Source organism: Bos taurus, chromosome 27 (genome assembly GCF_002263795.3).
Source record: "Bos taurus isolate L1 Dominette 01449 registration number 42190680 breed Hereford chromosome 27, ARS-UCD2.0, whole genome shotgun sequence".
Classification (NCBI taxonomy): Eukaryota; Metazoa; Chordata; class Mammalia; order Artiodactyla; family Bovidae; genus Bos; species Bos taurus.
This window is the reverse complement of record NC_037354.1, coordinates 17,796,103-17,812,532: the sequence shown is the minus strand read 5'-3', so window position 1 is coordinate 17,812,532 and position 16,430 is coordinate 17,796,103.

Below are 16,430 nucleotides of genomic sequence, written 5' to 3'. Positions count from 1 at the left end.
AAAGGAAATCAACCCTGAGTAGTCATTGGAAAGACTGATGCTGAAGCCCCAACTTTGGCCACCTGATGAGAACAGCTAATTCACTGGAAAAGACCCGGATGCTGGGAAAGATTGAGGGCATGAGGAGAAGGGGGCAACAGAGGATGAGATGGTTAGATAGTATCACTGACTCAAAGAACATGAGTTTGTGCAAAATCCAGTGGATAGTAAAGGACAGGGAATGCTGGCATGCTGCAGTCCACGGGGTCGCAAAGTTGGACATGACTGAGCGACTGAACAACAAGCTTTTAAATAAGCCAGTCCAGGTTCGATGCATGAGACAAGGTGCTCAGGGCCGGTGCACTGGGATGACCCTGAGGGACGGGATGGGGAGGGAAGTGGGAGGGGGGTTCAGGATGGGGAACACATGTACACAGATGGCTGATTCATGTCAATGTATGGCAAAAACCACTACTACATTGTAAAATAATTAGCCTCCAATTAAATAAATTAATTTAAAAATTTTTGACTAAATCTATCAAAAAATCTAACAGAAAAAAATACTGAGAGGCTTGCTTTGGATTAGATGAATATTGTGTTTTTCTTTCCTTTGTTTTTATATTTATTCTAATTATCTCCTATAACATATATAATAGGTAAACTTTTTAAAATAGTAATAAATTCTCATTCAAATTAATTATATAGTGTCTTTAAGTAATTCATGAGATTAAATATTTAGCCATTTAATATTTCACTCAAGATCAATTATTCTAATGCCGTGGGAGAAAGCCAAAGCATTCTTGTAATTGTTTCTGTAGTTTGCCAACTTGGAAATGTTACACAAATAGATAACCTTTCTGAGCCTCCGATGTCTCATTTATAAAGTGGTAAAAATAGTAACAGTGACTTCACAGGGATTTTGTGAGTTATTAGTGAAGTAAACAAAGATAATACTGGGATTAAAACGGTGAGTTCTTTTCTTCCGGCAAGTATGTCTCTCTAATATCTGACAGCACAAACCACCATCATGTTCTTCACTTGAGCCATCGACCATCATCTTTTCATTTAAATTGAAAAAAACACCAACAGCATGGCATGGGGCAGTACACTGCAGGCACGTGAAATTGTGTTAATGAACATCAGGGAGAATAAGAAAAGTTTTTTATCTAGACTTGGAGAAGTTATATGCTTTGGGGAAAGGCTTTAAATAGCCTTTGGAATGAAATACAACATTTCTAATAGGACTCAAATGCTATTAAATGTGTTAGACTCTTCCAAGAATAATGGTACAAGCACATTTTGGGAAAAAGATGAGTCTTGTTAATATGCTAATTTCACAGGCATATTTCTACTTGACAACTGTGGGTATTATTTTAATTAGAGTCATACTTACACTTTAATATAAGAATTACTACTAAAAGCAGTCTTAATTTCCATCAAGAATAATTTACTGTATTCTTTTCACTTTATTCTTGAATCCACACCCGCTGCAAATTATCTTGTCTCTTTTAACTAGTAGCCTAAAGCAGTCTTCTTGTTTTCTACTCTTTTCTGCTATTTATATCAATTATCTTTATTTCTTTTTCAATTTCCCCTTCATTTAAATCTCAATGTGATAAACTTTAGACTAAAACAATAATAAAAGAATTTTGCAGGCTTTTAAATAAAAATCTATTCAGTATTATTTCTACTTATTTCCAAAAATGAGAAATGCATACAATTTAATGGGATACAATGGGAAAAACGGGATAAAAAAATCTTAAATCATCACTGGGTTCTAATTGGAAATGTTTATCTAACCTCATAGCTTTCAGAATAATTGAAAAATTAATATAAACTATTTTGTGTTTTGATATCATCCTAATGTAATTCTAATTCAGGCCAGTTACATCACAGATGCGAAGTTACCCTTTGTTGGGGGTGGGGGGGAGGGTCTCCTTTAAATCATAGGAGTACCATCATAATAATTTATACCTACTCCACATATTCAACTTAGCATCTATAAATCTGAGTTTCTCTTGTGAATTAATGGGTACATGTAGCATTAAATTTAATTTAATCACCTTCTAAACAGAGGGCTTCCCAGGTGGCTCAGTGGTAAAGAACCTGTCTGCCAATGCAAGAAACACAAGTTCAATCCCTGGGTTGGGAAGATCCCCAGAGAAGGAAATGGCAACCCACTCTGGTATTCTTGCCTGGAGAATCCCATGGACAGAGGAGCCTGGTGGGCTACAGTCCATGGAGTCGCAAAGAGTCAGACACAGCTGAGCGACTGAGCACAGAATGGAATGCAGAAGTGTTCTCAAGTGTAGATTAACTATTAGCAGAACATACATTTTCCCCACACAGAGAAAATCAGCGTGTGATCTATTTGACTAACAATAAAATGTCTTCCCTTCAGGTGAGATTATATCGATTCTTATCAACGTGTGACTGTAGATCTTACTTTCTTATATCTCTTATCATATGATGATAAGAGATATCATATGATGTCTCTTCCAGATATCATAATTTAATGAAACACGTATCCCTGGATTCTCAGACATCCTTTAAGACACCGTGGTTTCTGTTGTTTGGGATGAAAGAAACCCCTTTGAAAATCTAATGAAAGCAATGTACTTTTTACCCAGAAAAATAAAAGTTCCCTTCCTCCGACCCCCGACTCCTGCCCAAATACGCACACACCATATTAGATGCTTATTCAGTCATAAAATCTTTTGACGCTCATCGGTGAAACACCAACCAGAAGTACTCAACAATATTTTCAAAGGAAGTTTTCAAAATCTCTTTCTTAAATACCTTTCAATGATTTTGATTTTTCAAACCTGGACTTTGGTACATGTCTCTGCTCTAAACCTTCAAAATACCTAGCTCCTGGCCGGGATATTTTCTGACTCCGTCGCCTTCCACCACATGTCCCTGTGTCCCTCCTGTTCGTCATTTGCTCATTTGGCTTCTAAACTAGCTTTCCTAACACCCTTCCTGAAAGGCCTGACCCTGGATTTCAGTTCATCCTTGAAGGTTTTCTGTAACAAGCTTGTTTCTGCTTTCTAGGAACCACTGATGTAGAATTCCTGATGAATTCTAATCAATATCCCAACATGACATACCATTTTCTTGAAAAACCAATATATGCAGAGGTCTGCATTATACAAAACCCACAATTTAACTGAAAGGAAAGACAGAGCTAAATAATTTTTTATGAAGTATATTCATTTGTATGGTTTAAATACAATTGATTTAGCAACTCATACAAATGAAAATTAGATAATGATTCAAAATAGAAATCTACATATAATCCCCAAATAATTTGAGACAATTTTTCCTCGACTTCCATATTTTTTAGAGAATGCCATACAATAAATGAGACTGCTTTATGCATCATTTGCTTCTATTTTTTCCAATCTGATCTATTTTACTGACTAAATGTAGAAAATGTGGCATCAGGGAAAATAGGAGGAAGAAAATTAAAAGGCTGTGATCACCTGTAATGAGAAAATATTTTCTAATGGAGAGTTCATAATAGAAAATGGTGTGCAGTTAAAAGCTCAATTACATGAAATATTCTGGTTATACTTTTATTTCCCTTCTTTTTTGAACAATCTTTAACTGTGTTAACCAACGACTCCCCCCCGCCCCCGCAACTCTGTTCTATAATTGTTTAAAGGATACCTACCATAGTTCTTATTGAAAATATGCTTTCTAGGAAGCAAAAGACACAGTATATCTAAAATCTAAACAGACATTTCTCCAGACAAGACATACAGACGGCCAACAAACACATGAAAAGATGCTCAACATTGCTCATTATTAGAGAAATGCAAATCAAAACAAGAGTCAGGTATCACCCCACACCAGCCAGGATGGCCATCATCAAAAAACCTACGAACAATAAATGCTGGAGAGGCTGTGGAGAAAAGAGAACCTTTCTGCACAGTTGGTGGGAATGTAAATCAATACACTCACTATAGAGAACAGTATGAATATTTCATAAAAAAACTACCATATGACCCAGCAATCCCATTACTGGGCATATACTCTGAGAAAACCATGATTCAAGAAGACCACGTATACCTCAAAGTTCATTGCAGCACCATTTACAATAGTCAGAACAAGGAAGCAACCCAGACGTCCATCGACAGATCAAAGGATAAAGAGGTTGCAGCACATATACACAACGGGCTTCCCTGGTAGGTCAGATGGTAAACAATCTGCCTGCAACGTAGGAGACCTGGGTTCAGTCCTTGGGTCAGGAAGATCCCCTGGAGAAGAGACTGGACAACCCACTCCAGTATTCTTGACTGGAGAATTACATGGACAGAGGAACCTGGCAGGCTACAGTCCATGGCATCGCAACTAAAACACATTCAGTGGAGTGTTACTAATGGAATGAAATTGGGCCATTTGTAGTGATGTGGATGAACTTACTGTCGGTCATACAGGGAGAAGCCAGTCATAAAGAGAAAAATAAATATAGCATATTAACATACATATATGGAACCTAGAAAAATGGTGCTGATGACCCTATTTGCAGGGCAGGAATGGAGACTCAGAGAGAGTGGATTTATGGACACGGTGAGGGAAAGAGAGAGTGGGACGAGTTGAGAGAGTAGCACTTACGTATATACACACACTGCTATGTATGAAAGCGACGGCTAGTGGGAAGCTGCTGTATACACAGGGGGCTCAGCTCAGTGCTCTGTAATAACCCAGAAGGCTGGGATGGGAAGGGCGCGAGGGAGGGAGGCTCAGTTAGAGTGGATTTAGGTATACTTATGGTTGATTCATGCTGTTGTATGGCAGAAACTAACACAACACTGTAAAGCAATTATCCTCCAATTTAAAAATTAATTAATTAAAAAATAAAGCAGTCAGTGACAAACTGCCTCAGATCATAGTTTGACCATCAGAAGTCAATATGTCATGTGGCAAATACATGTGTGTGTGTGTGTGCACTCAGTTGTGTCCGACTCTTTGCGACCCCATGGACTATAGCCTGCCAGGCTCCTCTGTCCATGGGATTTTCCGTGGAGTGGGTTGCCATTTCCTCCTTCAAGTTATCTTCCTCACCCAGGGATTGAACCTGCATCTTTTGCATTGGCAGGTAGATTCTTTACCACTGAGCCACCTGGCAAATATGACCCCCCAATAAATACCTCAATGAAATGTGTAAATAGTTTGTTCGTTAATAAGTCTCTGGTTAGAATTTAATAATAAATTCATCATTTTTCCTCTTTTGCATTAAAGTAGAATCCTCAAATGGGGCTTGCCTGGTGGCTCAGTGGTAAAGAATCCACCTGCCAAGCAGGAGATGCAGGTTCGATCCCTGGGTCGGGAAGATTCCCTGGAGAAAGAAATGGCAACCCACGCCAGTATTCTTGCCTGGAAAATCCCATGGACAAAGGGGCTTGGTGGGCTACCATCCACGGGGTTGCAAAAAGTCAGACATGACTTGGCAACTAGATAGGAGCAGCAGCAGAATCCTCAGACAAATCGAATGCGAAGGCCAACCTTATCATTTCTGATTCATCAGAAATTATTAGACAGAGAAATGGTTATATTCAATTGATTGAAAAAGAAACATAATAAAATGTGCAGCCTTTAAACATTGTAGATAAAGTAACTTTTTGCAGTGACATAGCTTATTAAGAAAGGACTTCAAATATGACATTTGAATGTACATGAGATGTTTCTTTTTGAAATAAAACCTAATCCATCAGAATTGGGTCACCATCAGCACTTAGGATAAACAATCTTTATAAAGGCCTAAAGGGGAGTAGAGTTTCCAGCTGCAATGCCTGGGAGCTGGAGAGTGAGTGAGAGAGAGGGGGTGCCTTGCTCACTCTTCAGGCCAACATTATTATTAATGATAAAGATAGAAAACGGCAGCAGGTTAATGACATTTTCAGCCAGTACCAACTAAGCAGGCAGTGAAACTCCAGTCCAAAAACAGAAGAAAAATTCAAAAGCAAATGAAGAGTTTATGATAACCAGGAGGAAAGGACTAAATGAATTCCAAGGCAAATCAGGAGCATAAGCTTCTGGGAGCACAAGGGAGGGAGAGGATGTCACCAGCAGAAACCTAGCTAGATGGCATCTGGAGGGACATGAAGAACAAGATGGCCACAAGGGGACACAGGCTCACAGCAGACACCAACTGGACAGCAGTTTTGGCAGGCAAAAAAAGAAAAGCCAAAGTCGATTGAAGCAGCATACCAAGAGATGTATTTCAACTGCGAATAAAGAAGTCAAGGGTTGGGAATAGAAGCTGAATGTCTGAGAGCTAAATGATAAATTTCTTTTAAAATCACAAGTGAAATTGATAAATTAAGTGTCAGTAATCTGGGAGTCTCCAACGTACAGTTTTCAAATATCAAGGTCTGTCGATTCTATTTACTAAACAGCTCTCAAATTTACTCCCCTGTAACTCTTAAATCACTCTCTTAATGCAAAACCACCATCATTTCCCACATGGAAAAAAAAAGCAAGAGCCTCCAAAATAGTGTCCCCACATCCACTTCTGTCTTCCTCCTATTCATTCTCCAAATGTTCACTACAGAGGGGTATAATTTTAAAATGCAAACAGGTACAGCCAGAGCCTGCTGCTGACCAAAATGCATTGCCTTTGTGTGTATCGTTAAAGGGCACTTTTCTCAAGACGATTTACTTCTGGCAGAACCCTGTTGTAAGAGACATATTTTTTTAGAACACTCTATCACCGTCTACCAGAAAATCACCATAATAAAAATATAAATATAAGGTGTGAATAGCACTCACTTATATGTGAGTCTCTTCTCGCAGAGGGAGTATACTCAATGGTATTGGAATGACTGGATGGTAGCACTTAGTAACCAGACATTATGGTGATGATTTAGAAATGTATATAAAGGACTTCCTGGAGGTCCAGTGGTTAAGAAGCCACCTGCCAATCCAGGGGACGTGGGTTCCACCCCTGGTCCGGGAAGATCCCAGATGCCATAGGGTAACCAAGGGCACACACCATAACAGTGAAGCCCGTGCACTCTAGGGCTCCTGCTCCGCAAGAGAAGCCACCACGATGAAAAGCCCAAGCACCACAACTAGAGGAGGCCCTGCGGCCACAACTAGACAAGGCCCAGGTGCAGCAACTATTCATAAGATCCAGTGCAGCCGCAAATAAATAAATAAAATCAGTTTTAAATGTATTTAAATATCAAACCACTACGATGTACACCTGAAACTAATATAATACTATACACCAATTATACTTCAATTTAAAAGTGGTCCTCTCCTTCACTGCATCACATGTATAATCACACATACGATACACAGCAGCCTGCTACATCACTTACATTATAAAGGGTTTCAACGGCTTCCATTTTCTCCCAGGTTAAAGGCCCAAGTCCGACACGTGTGCAGACTCTAGGTCTTTCTTTGGCTATGCTACTCTGTCTGCTTGACATGCTTTCTTCCAACCCCATCCCACACCATCCTGCCATTAGTATTTCCCTCTCATCCTTCATTTTCTCAATATAAATGTCATTTCTTCCAGGAACCCTGTCTTCTAGATTGCATGAGGGCCACCAGAGTGTCACAATCTCTTATTCAATGCCTCATCTGGTAGAAGGAAGGTTCCAGAAGAGGAGACCCCATGTCAGACTTTCTCAGTGCCTCGCAGTTCTTGCCACAGTGGTGTGTATACAATAGATTGTTAATAAACAGCTGATGGGGGTACAAGTGAAAGACAAGTATATAGAATACTGTTACATAATAAATAGGCACATGTTAAATTGTAAATTTAATCCCTTGAGAGAAATTATTTTAAAGAAAATAAAAATCAGAGGGAGGAGCAACATAAAATGAATGTTTGGTAAGTTAGAATTGAGCTGTATGATGTATTTTTGTCAGTCTTGTTCCTGACTATGAATTCCAAATTTACTACCTTCCTTTAAATTGAATTCTATATCATAAAATAGAAACGTTCTTCCTACTTCTCCATGTAAATATTAGGTGCCTCAAAATCAAATTACCATTTTATTTTTTTTTGCTGTTCTCAAATATTTCTGTTAAAAAAAATCTTGATAGTGTTGTAAATAAAATATTACCTGCAGAAAGTAGTAAAGAGGTACAAGTTAACAGAGTGGTACAGCTGTTTTTCTAGAAGTCTAATATTTAACTTTAAAAAGAAGTATTTGAGTGTTTTTTTCTGTAAAAATGTCAAAGAACTATATAATCAGATACATATGTCCATTTTATCCTGAAACATCAAGAGGTCAATGGGCTCCACTGACCCACGTAAATAAATATAATATTTTAGCAAACGTAGCTTAAAGAGTAAATACAATTTATCCTTGCAACTTCAGAAAATAGATAGCAAACAACACAAATAAAAGGGACAGTTGTCTACATGTTGAAACAAAAGGATAACCAAAAAGACCTCACCCCATGGCCTGAAGAAGAAAATCTTTTTTTTTTTTTTCACATTGGAAAAAAATCATAAAATGATGCAGTTTGATAGGGAGATGTTAGAGGCATAAGTCTGAAGCTGCAGAGTCTGTCCAGGCCCTCTGCTCTGCCTACCAAAGACATGTAAGAAGGAATCTGAAAGGGGAGAAAAGCAGGTCCCTTTCAGTCTTGCCCAAGGTAAGTTTCACTCCATTCTTTGTGCCCAGTGAAGTACTGAAGGAAACTTGGTATATCTGGGAGACATTTTGTTTCTAATCTTTTCGAAGCATTTCCTGCAGAGATATGGACTGTTGACAACATTATGCTTTTCAAATCAACAAATTAAGTAACTCTAGCGCTAGACTTTCCTGGTGGTGCAATGGATAAGAATCTGCCTGCTAATGCAGGGGACAGGGGTTTGATCCCTGATTCCAGAAAGATCCCACATGCCACGCAGTGTGGAAGCCTGGGTGCTGCAGCTGCTAAAGCCCACACATCTACACAGCCTGTGCTAGGCAACAAGAGATGCCACCTCAACTAGAAGCTCATTGCAACAGAGTAGCCTGCACTTGTCACAACTAGAGACAGCCCGAGTGTAACAGTGAAGACCCAGTGCAACCAAATTAATAAACTAAATGCATATATGGGTGTGTGTGTGTGTATATGTCTAGGACCAGTCACCTCTCCTTACAAAATAACTGAGTACACCCATGAACGTCTTACAGGCACTTCTGTCTGACAGTATAGACTACTGGAAAGATTAGGAACACGTGGATATTACAAGAGATTAAAGACCTTCCTGTCAGCCAAAGGATAGCCTGGCTTTACTCTGACTTGACCACTGTCCACTTTGTAGCTCATCAAAAATGTAACTCCCTTCATGGGTTTAACTGTTGACTTGACTCGTCTTTGCTCAAAGGCTTTTGAGTGACTCTCTCCTGCTTTTATTATTATTTTCATTCAGTTCTCAAGTCAACTTGCAGGTTTTCAAGGGCTTTTGGGAAGACCTTGATTTTTGTCCCCTTGCCTTATTTACACTCTTCTCCAAAATAGATAATTACTTAGTCTCTTTTAATAAGCTCAGCTTCCCTTGAGACTCTAAGACAATCTTGGCCCTGGTGTCAGAGAAATTAAAGCAATTTAAGTGACACAATTTAGGAAAGACTGATTCAGCTCCTTCAAAAGATAACAATAAGTTTCCCTAATTTAACGATGAAATTCTGTACCAAATGGAATCTAGTTTATTTCCTTAAAGGACCATCTGCTATGGACATGAGTTTTGTTCCCTCCTCCCCCTCCCCCACCAGATTCATTTATTGAAACTTACTACCCAATGTTATGTTATTAGGAGGCGGGGCCTTTGGGAGGTACTTAGGTCGTGAGAGTGGAGTCCTCATGAATGGGATTAGTGCCCTTATGAAAGCAACCTGAGAAAGCTCTCTTGCCCTCTTCTGCTATGTGAACTGACAGCAAAAAGACCATAATTTAGGAAACAGTTTCTCATCAGAAACCTAACCTGCCAGAACCATAGTCTTGTCCTTCCCATCCTCCAGAACGGTAAGAAATCAATGCTGCAGTTTAAGCACCCAGTCTATGGTGCTTTTGTTATAGCAGCTTGAATGGACTAAGACACTATCCTATTTACAATAACTAGACCCCTAAATCTCTTATTTGTATAACCTTTATACAAGTTCTCACCAGCCTGGGTCTGGCTTTGCTCTCATCATTTTTATCAGGAGCGGGGAGGTTGGGGGATATGCTGGCCAAAGGGTAAAAACGCAAATGAATAAATCCTGGGGAATCTAATGTACAGCACTGTGATTTTAGTTAACAGTACCATATGGCACACCTGAAAGTTGCTAAGAGACTAGATCTGATAAGAAATGATAACCAGGTGACATGCTAGAGGTGTTAGCCAACACTATGGTGGTCATCATACTGCAATATAGATGCGTATCAAGTTAACAGTTGTGCACTTTAAACTTACACAATGTTACGTGTCAATTACACCTCAGTTCAGAAACAACACATAAGGAAATCTGATACACATGCACACACACAAAGTACCTCCACTGAGACCAGACCCCTTACTAGTCACCTTTCTCTTAGAGATTCACCTACTGCCTATTCTTCACTCCTCTCTGTCCACCTTCAGTCCCACTGGGACATCCTTAACTTGAACCATCTGCTTTGAGTCCCACTGATGGTGGCTCAGACACTAAACTGTCTGTCTGCAATGCAGGAGATCCAGGTTTGACCCCTGGGTTGGGAAGATCCCCTGGAGAAGAAAATGGCAGCCCACTCCCGTATGCTTTCCTGGAAAATCCCATGGACAGCAGAGCCTGGTAGGCTACTGTCTATGGTGTCGCAAAGAGTCAGACACGACTGAGAGACTTAACTTCACTTCATAGTTATTAGCACTCCACCCAGCTGCAAAGCCTCCTGTTACCTCCAGCTGAACCTGCACTCATCTAAACACCAGTCCTCAGCCCCTCCCAGAATAAGTTATTCTTTTTTATTGGTGTATAATTGCTTTACAGTGTTGTCTTGGTTTCTGTGTACAATGAATTGAATCAGCTATACACATATATATATATATACATCCCCCCTCTCCGTGGGCCTCCCTCCCACCTCTCTGGGTCACCACCGAGCACTGAGCTGAGCTTCCTGCACTGCACACTTGGTTCCCACTAGCTATCTGTTGTACATGTGGGTGTGCACATACATCAGTCCCAACCTCCCAATTCATCCCACGCCATCTCCCTGCTCCACATCTATGCATCCATTCTCTACCGGTGTGTCTCTATTCCTGCCCTGCAAATAGATGCACCTCAGTGCTCATTGCAGCACTATTTACAATAGCCAGGACACAAAAGCAACCTAAACAGCCATTGACAGATGAATGGACACAGAAGATGTGGTACACATGGAATGTTACTCAGCCATTGAAAAGGAACAGTATCGGGTCATTTGTAGACTGAGCTATTCTTGAACCAGAAAATCCTATTTGCTTCCATAAAGAGAGGTCCTCTGTGGTGGATTTAAATTATAGCTCTGGCTTCCTTATAGACATCACTCCTGAATAGGTGCCCATGTCTCCTCTTTCATCCCCATCTCTAAAGCCCTGCCCTTCAATCTCCTTGTTCTTTTTTCTCATAACTGTAAGTTCACAATGCTTTCTCTCTGCTAACACTGTACTAAATGCATTGAATGCATTATCTTACCTAATTCTCAGAGCAGTGATGTGCACTCATCACTTGTATTCAAATTTGAAGAAATAATAACATAAAGCTTAAAATATGTAATGACCTACCTAATAACAAGGTGTAGAGTTGGGCCTTAAAACCAGGTCTGACACTGACATTCACATTTTTAATTACTAGGTTATGAAAAGGCAAAATGATAGGATACTGACAGGGGAACTCCCCAGGTCAATAGGTGCCCAATATGCTACTGGAGATCAGTGGAGAAATAACTCCAGGAAGAATGAAGCGATGGAGCCAAAGCAAAAACAATACCCAGTTGTGGATGTGACTGGTGATAGAAGCAAGGTCCGATGCTGTAAAGAGCAACATTGCATAGGAACCTGGAATGTCAGGTCCATGAATCAAGGCAAATTGGAAGTGGTCAAATAGGAGATGGCAAGAGTGAACGTCGACATTCTAGGAATCAGCTAACTGAAATGGACTGGAATGGGTGAATTTAACTCAGATGACCATTATATCTACTACTGTGGGCAGGAATCCCTCAGAAGAAATGGAGTAGCCATCATGGTCAACAAAAGAGTCCGAAATGCAGTACTTGGATGCAATCTCAAAAACGACAGAATGATCTCTGTTCATTTCCAAGGCAAACCATTCAATACCAGAGTAATCCACGCCTATGCCCCAACCAGTAATGCTGAAGAAGCTGAAGTTGAACGGTTCTATGAAGACCTACAAGACCTTTTAGAACTAACACGCAACAAAGATGTCCTTTTCATTATAGGGGACTGGAATGCAAAAGTGTGAAGTCAAGAAACACCTGGAATAACAGGCAGATTTGGCCTTGGAATATGGAATAAAGCAGGGCAAAGGCTAATAGAGTTTTGGTCTAGAGCACTGGTCATAACAAGCACCCTCTTTCAACAACACAAGAGAAGACTCTACACATGGACATCACCAGATGGTCAACACCGAAATCAGATTCATTATATTCTTTGCAGCCAAAGTTCGAGAAGTTCTATACAGTCAGCAAAAACAAGACGGGGAGCTGACTGTGGCTCAGATCATGAACTCCTTATTGCCAAATTCAGACTTAAACTGAAGAAAGTAGGGAAAACCACTAGACCATTCAGGTATGACCTAAATCAAATCCCTTATGATTATACAGTGGAAGTGAGAAATAGATTTAAGGGACTAGATCTGATAGATAGTACCTGATGAACTATGGATGGAGGTTCATGACATTGTACAGGAGACAGGGATCAAGACCATCGCCGTGGAAAAGAAATGCAAAAAAGCAAAATGGCTGTCTGGGGAGGCCTTACAATATCTGTGAAAAGAAGAGAAGTGAAAAGCAAAGAAGAAAAGGAAAGATATAAGCATCTGAATGCAGAGTTCCAAAGAATAGTAAGGAGAGATAAGAAAGCCTTCCTCAGCAATCAATGCAAAGAAATAAAGGAAAACAACAGAATGAGAAAGACTAGAGATCTCTTCAAGAAAATTAGAGATACCAAGGGAACATTTCATGCAAAGATGGGCTCGATAAAGGACAGAAATGGTATGGACCCAACAGAAGCAGAAGATATTAAGAAGAGGTGGCAAGAATACATAGAAGAACTGTACAAAAAAGATCTTCATGAGCAAGATAATCACAATGGTGTGATCACTCACTCAGAGCCAAACATCCTGGAATGTGAAGTCAAGTGGGCCTTAGAAAGCATCACTAGGAACAAAGCTAGTGGAGGTGATGGAATTCCAGTTGAGCTATTCCAAATCCTGAAAGATGATGCTGTGAAAGTGCTGCACTCAATATGCCAGCACATTTGGAAAACTCAGCAGTGGCCACAGGACTGGAAAAGGTCAGTTTTCATTCCAATGCCAAAGAAAGGCAATGCCAAAGACTGCTCAAACTACTGCACAATTGCACTCATCTCACATGCTAGTAAAGTAATGCTCAAAATTCTCCAAGCCAGGCTTCGGCAATACATGAACAATGAACTTCCAGATGTTCAAGCTGGTTTTAGAAAAGGCAGAGGAACCAGAGATCAAATTCCCAACATCCGCTGGATCAAAAAAGCAAGAGAGTTCCAGAAAAACATTATGTCTGCTTTACTGACTACCCCAAAGCCTTTGACTGTGTGGATCACAATAAACTGTGGAAAATTCTTAAAGAGATAGGAATACCAGACCACCTGACCTGCCTCTTGAGAAACCTATATGCAGGTCAGGAAGCAACAGTTAGAACTGGACATGGAACAACAGACTGGTTCCAAATAAGAAAAGGAATTCGTCAAGGCTGTATATTGCCACCCTGCTTATTTAACTTATATGCAGAGTACATCATGAGAAACACTGGGCTGGAAGAAGCACAAGCTGGAATCAAGATTGCTGGGAGAAATATCAATAACCTCAGATATACAGATGACACCACCCTTATGGCAGAAAGTGAAGAGGAACTAAAAAGCTCTTGATGAAAGTGAAAGAGGAGAGTGAAAAAGTTGGCTTAAAGCTCAACATTCAGAAAACAAAGATCATGGCATCTGGTCCCATCACTTCATGGCAAACAGATGGGGAAACAGTGGAAACAGTGTCAGACTTTATTTTGGGGGGTTCCAAAATCACTGCAGATGGTGATTGCAGCCATGACATTAAAAGACACTTACTCCTTGGAAGAAAAGTTATGACCATCCTAGACAGCATATTCAAAAGCAGAGACATTACTTTGCCAACAAAGGTCCGTCTAGTCAAGGCTATGGTTTTTCCAGTGGTCACGTATGGATGTGAGAGTTGGACTGTGAAGAAAGCTGAGCGCCGAAGAATTGATGCTTTTGAAGTGTGGTGTTGGAGAAGACTCTTGAGAGTCCCTTGGACGGCAAGGAGATCCAACCAGTCCATTCTAAAATAAATCAGTCCTGGGTGTTCATTGGAAGGACTGATGTTAAAGCTGAAACTCCAATACTTTGGCCAATTCATGTGAAGAGTTGACTCATTGGAAGACTCTGATGTTGGGAGGGATTGGGGGCAGGAGGAGAAGGGGATGACAGAGGATGAGATGGCTGGATGGCAGCACTGACTCGATGGACGTGAGTCTGAGTGAACTCTGGGAGTTGGTGATGGACAGGGAGGCCTGGCGTAGTACGATTCATGGGGTCGCAAAGAGTCAGACACGACTGAGCGACTGAACTGAACTGAGGCTAAATTGCTTCCTGGCTCAGTGGCAGCTGAGTTACAAACCCTCTTTGCAGAGATGCTCTCCTGCACTGAAGGGACCCAGACTGAAGTTTAGCCAGGAAATTGAGTCTGAGAGGTATAGTGAATCAGACTGAATCAAAAGAGAACACACCCAGATGCATCAGGTAACTTGGGAGTTCAACAACAGAAATCAGCCACGTCTGGTAAATTGTCCAGGAAGCACTTATGTGGCAGTTTTCAAAAGTTTAAGGGTCTGAAAGATAACAAGGAATGTTATTCATTCCATCATGACCCCATGGACTATAGATAACCAGGCTCCTCTGTCCCTGGGATTCTCCAGGCAAGAACACTGGAGTGGGTTGCCATTTCCTTCTCCAGGGGATCTTCCAGACCCAGGGATCATGCCTGGGTCTTCTGCATTTCAGGCAGATTCTTTACCGCCTGAGCCACCAACTCTCATCAATTAGCATTATTTGTTTCTTTTGGAACACATTTTATTGGTGAATATCAATTTCCCTTACTCTATACACTGTAAGTCTTATAATTCAGGTTCTATTTGCTTTAATATTTTTCTAGCAATCACATCAATCTGTCAGCTTCTTTTAAGTTGTGGTTAATGAAACCCCTCAGATCCTTTCCTGATGCATTCTTGCCATTTAAAAATTACTTTCTCAGAAAGCAATTTTTAGCTTAAATAAATACAGAACTATGATTGCTCCAGTTACATTTACTTTTTTAAATTTATTTATCATATCCTTCTGTGATGATTGCTGTTATGGATTGAACTGTGTTCCCCCAATATTTATATGTTGAAGACCTAGCCCCGAGTACCTTAGAATGTGACCCGATGTGGGAACAGGGTCATTGTAGATGTAATTAAAGGTAATATGAGGTCATACTAGAATAGGGCGGGCTCCTAGTTCAGTACAACTGGTGTGCTTTTCAAAAACGGGGAGATTTGGATGCAGAGAACACCCAGAAGAAATGCTACATGAAGACGAAGGCAGAGTTTGGAGGGATGCTTCTACAAATGAAAAAAATGCCAAAATGGCCAACAAACCACCAAAATCTAGAGGAGAGGCATGAACAGATTCTTGCCTTCCAATCTGCCAGCACCTTGACCTTAGACACCCAGGGTTCAGAATTGTGAGGAAATAAACTGCTGTTGTTTAAGTCAGTCATTTGGTGGTACCTGGTTGCATCAGACTTAGCAAACGAATACCATTGCTCATACTTCTGAATCTACCATTTATTGTGAACCATCTCATAGGATTTCTACTCACAATTTATCCTAGACATAGTTTACAAGTATAAAGGAGTAATTTTTAAAGTCTTATTTTCAATGCTCCTCTATGTGGGCCTTTTTTCACCAGCACACTCCACCTTTACTCCATCATTATCACTCATTCTTGCCTGTCCTGAAGCTGAAGTTTTAATATTTAACAGGTCATGAAATAAAAAATAACTGATAAACCATGCTCTTAGAAAGAATTTCCAGCCTGGCTCTCAAGATTCCAGGAGTTCTAAGATTATGTTTTGTATGTTAAAAGCTTAGGTTCATATACACAAACTCATGCTAAAAATGCACAAGCAAACTCAAAACATCAGGTACTTCCCCTGAGCTAAATTTCT